Source organism: Lotus japonicus, chromosome 4 (genome assembly GCF_012489685.1).
Source record: "Lotus japonicus ecotype B-129 chromosome 4, LjGifu_v1.2".
NCBI lineage: Eukaryota > Viridiplantae > Streptophyta > Magnoliopsida > Fabales > Fabaceae > Lotus > Lotus japonicus.
Genome location: NC_080044.1, coordinates 70,883,417 through 70,893,904, shown reverse-complemented (window position 1 = coordinate 70,893,904; position 10,488 = coordinate 70,883,417).

Sequence of the window (10,488 nt, the reverse complement as noted above, 5' to 3'; positions counted from 1 at the left end):
TTGATCCAAACTCCACTATCTAAGCTCTCATAATATTTAATTTCAATTCCTCATATGTAAAGTGTTTATTTTGTAGAGAAAAAGCATGATTAGTGTGAATGTTGAGCAACATATGCTTTTTTATTTCTTTTATCCATTGCAAATTGATAAATGTTGAACAACTACAATGGAAAAACTTAGAATGTTGAATGTTGAACAACAAAACCATAATGGATAAATGTTGAACAACTATAATGGAAAAAAAAAAGATGTGTACGTGGATTGTAAATATTTTAATATTTAAATGTGCTTTTAGTATCATTGTCAATATAATATGAATCTTAGGGTCACATCGAAAATAAGTTGACTTTCTCATTGGTGTTGTGAGACTCGCAAGAGTTCAATTAGGACCCTTAGGATGTTAATGAAATTAAGTTTTTTTTTTTGACAAAAGAAATTAAGTTCTAATTAGTGTGAATGGCACATAACAAAATGAATGGGCCAACTCATGTTTTGGGCTTGTACAATAATAGGCTAGGATATCATAATTTTGTATTGATTATGTGCATCTCTTTTATGTTTGGTCTTTTTTTTATGCATTGTGTGTACTCTCATGTTTGGGCCCTATGTAAATTATTAAAAGAGAGGCGATGGTTAGGCATGCCACTTGATGTTAGGTTGTGGTGCCACCAGAAACCAACCTCAACCTTCAAACAACGTTGAGGTTGGACAAGGCGAGATTGATGAATAAGTCAAAGTCCTCTCCCCAATTGAGGTCTGCTCCAAAAAAGTGGAGCATAAATTAAATGATTAGGGAAGTGAAGTCTTAGTCCACCAAGAAACTCAAAGTTGATCCGTCTTGGGGAAGTAGAAAGTGGGTTCCCTGAATGATCGAGTTTCAGCTTATGACATGGACTCCTCAATCTCCATGGAGAAGTTGGGCAATTGCCAGACCTACTGATAAGTGCCAAATTTACTTAAATTATCATATTATAATTGACACTTATTTGTTCTAAACATGTGAATTATCATTCAAATATCCCCATTTTCATATGTTTGTAAATATTTAGATTTTACTAGTATTATGCTTTAAATATAGTCTAAATCATGATGAATCTCTGGGTTTTGTTGTAGGGATGAATATCCAAAGAAATATGCAAGATTTGGTGAGGTAATGAGGGTTTTCAAGTTTTTTGGTCCAAAGGTGCTAAGCATCAGCCAAAGGGTGCTAAGCATCATCTGGCAATGGAGACTCCTTCAGCATGAAGTAACAGAGTGCTAAGCGTTTAAAATGGAATGCTAAGCATCATCTGGCGGTGGGGAATCCTTTAGCATGAAGAAACAGGGCGCTAAGCACCAAAAGTGGAGTGCTAAGCACCCTGTAACAGATCTGCAATGTTATAAAACTCTAAGTTCAACACAGAAACAAGGAGTTCACGAAAATCAGAGATAAATACACAAACCCATCACTTGGGGAAAGGGAGAACTCAAAGGAGATCATCAAGGGTGACCTAGGAGACTAGAGAGAAAGCTCTAGAGCTGATTTCATCGGCGGGGAACCGTCACGAGTCGGTTTTTCATCGCTCTTCTTCTCTTTTATCATTGTAAAGCTATCCATGGAAGTGGATAGCTAATTTCTCATTTGTTGGGATTAGAACTAGTTGTTTTGATGCTCATGTAATCTATTTGATTTCCTTTCATGCAAATTTCTTGTTTCTATGCTAAAGAATCAATGGTTTTCTCTTTTGCTTCATGCTATATCTTAGGTTGATCCCCTTGGGTATTTTGATTGATTCAAACTTGTGTAGGGAACTCACATGATCTTGAGTCTGAACTAGAGTTAATCATATGTTTCTTTTCCATGATTCAATGATTTTTACCTTGTGCTTCATGCTTGTTTTGGATTGATCACCTAGAACATGAATTTAGATTTAATAGGATGGTGGGAACAAACTATTTAAATCTGAAATAGGTAAAATCATCTAATGATTCTAAGGTCTAGGGATAGGGTTAGATCATTAGTCTATTCAAACATCCATGCTTAATGCTACTCACTATTGTTAATCGATCAAGGGATTGAAGGTTAATATAGTTGAGTTGATAATCTTCTACGCCGGGGGACTGGGTAGTAAGATAAGAAATGGTGGGAGGAATCAATTGGATAGAACGATATTTGTATGTGAATCAATAGAATACATAGAGGTCAAACAACGAAACTCTAATCCCAGCAAAACTATCTACCTTGGTGAATCCAATTACTTTATCTGCTTTCTTTATATTTTCATGTTCTTAAACAAACCCCTAATATCTCTGTTAACCATCATTTGAGTTTGTTAGCTATTGAACGGCATAAGTATTACACCTCCCAGTGGATACGACAAAACCCTTTACTATACTACAATTGAGTCTTGAGAGATTTAAACGTAGAGTGGTAAAAAAATCTTTCAACACCTACCCTACTTGTCGTTTAATATTGAGCGCATATGCTCAAAGGACCTTAAAGATCAGGCCTGCAATTTTATGATAAGAAGCTTCATGAATATGAGCTTTGGTTATCATTTGACTTCACTAGTAACTCTCAAGACAAGGAGAGCCTATGCGAAGCATAGTCATCGTAATGTGACGAATAAGACAAGGTTGCATAAAGATGAGTTATGTTTATTTCACGTTGCTCGTCGAATATGATATTGGCCATGGCGCAATTGTTGTTCGTGCTAGGGGCGGTTCATTCCTTTAAGATGATTCCATGATCCTTGGTGGGACACTGACCTCTTCATTGTGATTGAATCTGAAGGAGTTCCCTTAGTGACATAACACAACGTCGTGGTCCGATAGTAGTTGGCCTATAAAACCCTTTCTTGTGTGGATCTTGCAGATGGCATGGTGATTGCAGCTTTCTTCAGGTATTCTGTAAGACCTGGATTTTCAGAACAAGCTAATTTCCGACTCACGCGTAGAATCAGTGTAAGCGTGACAGGAGTTTGATATTTGAGAAAGATTAATGAAGAAGAAAGTTCAGGAATTGCTTGAGGAATGTTGCGTAGTCATTTTAGGAATTAGAGCGAGTCGTCTGCACACCCGCCTTATGGCAAGCGTGTCCAGAATAGGCTAATTTCGCTTTAGAGCAACGTTTTAAGTGAGATTTCGAATCCTTGGAAAATTTAAAGATTTTCTTTATTTTTCCTTCGACCAGCGTTTCATTTCGGAACTCTGGACTGTACGCACGATAGGTTTCACTTTTCGGATGTCCGCCGACGCTAATTTCTTTGCTTCGAAACCCTATTTTCGAGCAATGGATGAAGACTTTTTCTATTCGGGACTTCTAACGAAGATTCCGTCCATGTTGCCAGACTTGTTTCGACGTTTCCAATCTTTCTTCAGTTGGAAGTTTTGTCGTTTGAGCATCACAGCAAAAAGTAGTTTTTCGGGGCAGATTAACCGACACCGCTTTTGAGTTTTTCGATATCGTTTTTCCCAAATCCTAGATATTTGTTTTGAGTTCTGGAATTCTGACGCCAGAATCTCTCTTAGAATTTCTCGGTGATCGTGCTGCAAAAATCGGAATCGCGAAATTTTCATTTTCCCGCGATTTCACCCGCCTATAAATAGCGCGAAAAAGCAAAATCCTCTCATTTTCTTTCCATTTGTGGCTGATTTCGTGGGGAGCAAGGGGGGAGGAGATTTCCGCGAAAACTTGACCAATCTTCGTGCAGTTCGTCCCTACTTCTAGGTATCGAGGTAACTATCATGAATCCTGCCTCTGATTTCTGTTTCTGCTGAGTTTCTGAAGTCGTTTCTGTGCTCTAAGTTTTGAGCTTTTTCTAAAATTGTCCGATTTCTCTGATTTCTCGCTTGGGTTATGTTCCTTATGTTCCCCTGAGTCTAAAACCTCTGTCAGTAAACTCTGATTGCGATTCAGTTGTCCAGGATCTGAAAAATTGACTCAAAACTCTTTTTGTCTCACATTTCGAAACTTTATTGTCGAAAAGACTTAATCTGACTTCGTGCCTTTAGGATTTGTTGTCACGGATATCATGAGGATCGTTGCTGTCAAATTTGTTTTCCGAACTGATAACTTTGAAGTTTTGAGCCTTTATTTTGGACCAAAATGCCCCTGGATAGTCGTATTTCGACCCGATTGTCCGAAAATTGTTCCGACAATTTCTTTGCCTTAGTTTTACCCTAAAACTACCTTGTGAATTGATTTAGATCGAAGAAAAAGTTCGAAAACCCTATTTTCCATAGTGGCCGAAACCTAATTGCTTGGGTACCGTGTCCAAAAATAATTTTTGGGTCTCTATGACTTGAGCCATTGCGTAGCTCTTTCAATTGTCGAAATTTTGGCGCCGGTTTCGTGTCATTCTGAGTTCTGTAGCTCGAGTTATGCTCGTTTTAGCGAACGAAGTCTCCGTTGTCAATTTGTGCCTAAATAGGAACTCTGAAGCTTTAGAGGCTTTCTTTACGATTTCGATTAGTATTAGTAGATCGTGTTGCTCCTAGTGAAGCTTGTGTTGATGATTGTGTTTTCTTTGTTCTAGGTTCGCAATTTCCATGCCCAACTTCTACTCACGAAGGTAAGGGTAACTCGGTTTTAGAGCGTCTTTGAGTCTTGCATGCTTTTATCGCACTGCCTGTGTTTGAGATGAAGATGTTTATATTGATTGGCAGATGATTATGATTATTATGCTGAATTTGGAAAATGTTTTCTGAGAGGCTTCGGCCGTTTACTGGTTTCTGTCGTTACTGCTTCCTAGTGGATGGAACATGTGGTTACTTTGGATTGGTCCTTGGGTGGGCTTTGTTATTGTCTGACTTGGCATATAGGGCTTGAGTCAAGTGGCGATGAGGAGGTGTGTCCTATCATTGTCCCATCTTGCGAGATGCTAAGTGGCGATCAGGAGGTGTGTCCTATGATTGTCCCGTCTTGTGTGACGTTAAGTGGCGATTAGGAGGTGTGTCCTATGATTGTCCCGTCATGTATGACGTTATAAGTGGCGATGAGGAGGTGTGTCCTATCATTGTCCCGTCTTGAGAGACGATATTGATCGATCCATTTTGTTAGCAGCATATAGTTGCATTATAGGGAACTAACACCTGACCCTATGTTGTTGGATTTTCGTATTGGTTTATTGATATCTGATTTGATGTTACATTGTTGAGGTTATTATTATCTGAGTCCAATTTATGTTTAAGTTGTTGATATATGAGTTGAGTTATGTTGCTAGTTATTTACCATGCCAGGTAATTAAATTCGAACAGCATGATTTTTCTCTTTTATACATGGTAATTGCATGGAGTTAACCCTTTCTATTTGCTACTTGTTGTTTGGGCGCTTAACGCTATTAGGCGATGGAGATCCTTCCGCCGAGGCATAGCTACTCGAGTTGGAGATCGAGTTGTAAGCGGTGGAGTAGAGGTATGAGAAGCAGCTTTGCTTCTCTTCTTGTGGATTATGTTGGAGTCTCTTTTACTTTATGAGAACTCTGTTATTAAAGTCTTGCTTCCGCCACTGTTAAAGTGCGCATGTTTATTCTGAACCTTACTTATGGTATTGTAAACTATTATTACTGTATATCGGGAAACAAGTTATCTAAATAAAGTTATGGTATGTTTCCAACCTTTTAGCCGAAGTGTTTAGTTGTTTTACAGAAAAAAAATTCCCTTGGTTTTTAGGGATTGCAGATTGGTCCTTAGACTTTGTTAGGTTACTAATGTGACTCCTCAGTTGAGAAATTGGGGTGTTACAATTGTGGTATCAGAGCTTTGGTCTAGAAAACCAGAGCTTTTGGGTAGAGTGCCTGCTTAAGATGTTTGAACTCTGAGACCGATTGATGGGGTGTCAATCGGAGGAAGAGTGTGCTTGATTACTGTTTATATAGATTATTTTTGAAGGTTATTCGTAAGTGAATAACCTTATGCTAGTTATTGTTAATTATACATCTGATATAAGTATATACATAGTTAGTTATTATCGAACAACATGTATTAGGTAGAGAACGTTGTAGCTAACTTGACCTGCTTACCCCTTTAGGGATTGGATGTGATCATAGGCATGTATTGGTTGTCCCACCATCATGTTCTTCTTGATTGCGCCAATAAGGTAGTTATCTTTCCCGATGCTGGACTCGCTGAGTTCCTGAACTCGTACTTTTCAAAGCTTTCTTTGAGGAAAGGAGCTTTGAGTTCTCTCATGTCTACAACCGTGGTGGAAGCTAAGGAGAATGGAGTACAAGGAATTGCTGTTGTGCAAGATTTCGAGGATGTGTTCCCCGAAGACGTACCTGGAATACCTCCGGTCAGAGATATGGAGTTCACAATTGATATAGTCCCAGGCACTGGACCTATATCAATCGCACCGTATCGTATGGCACCGGCAGAACTGACTGAGCTGAAGAGTCAACTCGAAGATTTAACCAAGAAGGGGTTTATCCGACCTAGCGTTTCTCCATGGGGAGCGCCAGTGCTGCTTGTGAAGAAGAAAGACGGAAGATCGCGACTTTGTGTGGATTATCGACAGTTGAACAAAGTCACGATAAAGAACCGTTATCCGTTGCCAAGGATTGACGATTTGATGGATCAGTTGAAGGGTGCTGCTATTTTCTCGAAGATTGACCTGAGATCGGGATATCACCAGATTAGAGTCAAGGATGAGGATATTCAAAAGACGGCGTTTAGGACACGCTATGGGCACTATGAGTACTTGGTGATGCCGTTTGGAGTTACGAATGCACCAGCTGTATTCATGGACTACATGAATAGGATCTTTCATCCATTCTTGGATCGCTTTGTTGTGGTGTTCATCGACGACATCTTGATCTACTCAAGGAATCGTGAAGAACACGAGGAGCATCTGCGACAAGTTTTACAAGTTCTTCGGGAGAAGGTATTGTATGCTAACGCGACAAAGTGTGAATTTTGGCTCGAAGAAGTAAAGTTTTTAGGGCATGTCATCTCAAAGGAGGGCATTGCTGTGGATCCCAGTAAAGTTGAAGCGGTACTTGCATGGGAGCGTCCTAAGACTGTGACAGATATAAGGAGTTTCATCGGTTTAGCTGGATATTACCGACGATTCATCGAAGGTTTTGCTAAGATTGCAGGACCATTGACGAAACTCACCCGGAAGAACCAACCTTTTGCTTGGACAGAGGATTGTGAACAGAGTTTCCAAGATATGAAGAAGCGTTTGACGACCGCGTCAGTTCTGACATTACCACAAGAGAAGGAACCCTACGAGGTTTACTGCGATGCTTCGTACCAAGGTTTGGGTTGTGTGTTGATGCAACACCGAAAGGCTGTGGCTTATTCTTCAAGGCAATTGAAGATACATGAACGGAACTATCCTACGCACGATTTGGAGTTAGCGGCTGTGGTATTTGCGCTCAAGATTTGGAGGCACTATCTTTATGGGAGCACTTTCACTGTTTTTAGTGATCATAAGAGCTTGAAGTACCTGTTCGATCAGAAGGATCTGAATATGAGACAAAGGCGTTGGGTGGAATTCATCAAGGACTATGATTTCACTTTGTTGTACCACCCAGGAAAAGCAAATGTTGTAGCAGACGCACTGAGTCGCCAGACAATTCATGTTTCATCGTTGATGATTAAGGAATTGGAACTTATCGAGACTTTTCGCGACCTCAGTTTGGGTATGCAAGTGACACCTGGAAAATTGAGCTTTGGGATGGTGACGATCACTAGTGATTTTCTGAACGAGATCAAGGTGAAACAACTGTTAGATGAGGAGCTGATCGAGAAACGGAATTTGATCATTTTGGGAAAAGCGCCGGATTTTGAGGTAGGAACCGACAACATTCTGCGTTGCAAAGGACGTGTCTGCGTACCATTGGACATGGAGTTGAGAAGGATGATTCTTGACGAAGGTCACAAGAGCAGATTGAGTATTCATCCGGGATCGACAAAGATGTATCAAGATCTAAAGTTGAATTTTTGGTGGCCAGGAATGAAGAAGAATGTAGCAGAGTTTGTGGCGGCATGTCTGACATGTCAGAAGGCGAAGATAGAACATCAAAAGCCTGCGGGTATGTTGCAGTCACTTGATGTGCCGGAGTGGAAGTGGGACAGTATCTCTATGGATTTCGTGGTAGCTTTGCCAGCTACGAGGAAGAGATTTGATTCCATTTGGGTCATTGTGGACCGTCTGACGAAGTCAGCACATTTCATACCGGTGAAGACCACGTTCAATGTGGAGGCACTTGCAAAAGTGTATGTCGCTGAGATTGTACGACTTCATGGAGTACCATCGAGTATTGTTTCTGACAGAGATCCGAAGTTTACTTCGCATTTCTGGAAGGCGTTGCACGAGGCGCTTGGGACGAAGTTGAGGTTGAGCTCTGCCTATCACCCTCAGACGGATGGACAGACAGAGAGGACAATACAGTCATTGGAAGACTTGCTGCGAGCCTGTGTTCTGGATAGTCAAGAAAGCTGGGATGAGCTGTTGCCGTTGATCGAGTTTACTTATAACAACAGTTTTCATGCTAGTATTGGAATGGCACCTTATGAGGCTTTGTATGGGAGGAGATGTAGAACTCCTTTATGTTGGTTTCAAGATGGCGAACATCTTCTCGTTGGACCTGAATTAGTACAACAAACTACTGAGAAAGTGAAGCAAATACAAGAGAAGATGAGGACGTCACAGAGTCGACAGAAGAGTTATGCTGACACACGACGGAGAGAGTTAGAGTTTGAGGCGGGAGACCATGTGTTTCTTCGCGTGACACCAACTACCGGAGTGGGAAGAGCGATAAAGTCGAGGAAGCTGACACCGAAGTTCATTGGACCGTATCAGATTATCGAGCGAGTCGGTAAAGTAGCTTATCGGATTGCGTTGCCACCTTTTCTTTCCAAGATTCATGATGTGCTACACGTGTCACAATTGAGGAAGTATATTCCTGATCCCTCTCACATCATCAAGGAAGATGATATTCAGCTTAGAGACAACTTGTCTTTTGAAGTGGCACCAATGAGGATTGAGGAACGTAGGATCAAGCAGTTGAGGAACAAGCAGGTTCCTCTGGTAAAAGTGATTTGGAACCAAGTCACGGGCGATGCTACTTGGGAACTAGAAGAGAGGATGAAGGAACAGTATCCGGAACTCTTCACTGAGCCTTAAGTTTCGAGGACGAAACTTTCTTTTTGGGGGGTAGTATTGTAAGACCTGGATTTTCAGAACAAGCTAATTTCCGACTCACGCGTAGAATCAGTGTAAGCGTGACAGGAGTTTGATATTTGAGAAAGATTAATGAAGAAGAAAGTTCAGGAATTGCTTGAGGAATGTTGCGTAGTCATTTTAGGAATTAGAGCGAGTCGTCTGCACACCCGCCTTATGGCAAGCGTGTCCAGAATAGGCTAATTTCGCTTTAGAGCAACGTTTTAAGTGAGATTTCGAATCCTTGGAAAATTTAAAGATTTTCTTTATTTTTCCTTCGACCAGCGTTTCATTTCGGAACTCTGGACTGTACGCACGATAGGTTTCACTTTTCGGATGTCCGCCGACGCTAATTTCTTTGCTTCGAAACCCTATTTTCGAGCAATGGATGAAGACTTTTTCTATTCGGGACTTCTAACGAAGATTCCGTCCATGTTGCCAGACTTGTTTCGACGTTTCCAATCTTTCTTCAGTTGGAAGTTTTGTCGTTTGAGCATCACAGCAAAAAGTAGTTTTTCGGGGCAGATTAACCGACACCGCTTTTGAGTTTTTCGATATCGTTTTTCCCAAATCCTAGATATTTGTTTTGAGTTCTGGAATTCTGACGCCAGAATCTCTCTTAGAATTTCTCGGTGATCGTGCTGCAAAAATCGGAATCGCGAAATTTTCATTTTCCCGCGATTTCACCCGCCTATAAATAGCGCGAAAAAGCAAAATCCTCTCATTTTCTTTCCATTTGTGGCTGATTTCGTGGGGAGCAAGGGGGGAGGAGATTTCCGCGAAAACTTGACCAATCTTCGTGCAGTTCGTCCCTACTTCTAGGTATCGAGGTAACTATCATGAATCCTGCCTCTGATTTCTGTTTCTGCTGAGTTTCTGAAGTCGTTTCTGTGCTCTAAGTTTTGAGCTTTTTCTAAAATTGTCCGATTTCTCTGATTTCTCGCTTGGGTTATGTTCCTTATGTTCCCCTGAGTCTAAAACCTCTGTCAGTAAACTCTGATTGCGATTCAGTTGTCCAGGATCTGAAAAATTGACTCAAAACTCTTTTTGTCTCACATTTCGAAACTTTATTGTCGAAAAGACTTAATCTGACTTCGTGCCTTTAGGATTTGTTGTCACGGATATCATGAGGATCGTTGCTGTCAAATTTGTTTTCCGAACTGATAACTTTGAAGTTTTGAGCCTTTATTTTGGACCAAAATGCCCCTGGATAGTCGTATTTCGACCCGATTGTCCGAAAATTGTTCCGACAATTTCTTTGCCTTAGTTTTACCCTAAAACTACCTTGTGAATTGATTTAGATCGAAGAAAAAGTTCGAAAACCCTATTTTCCATAGAAA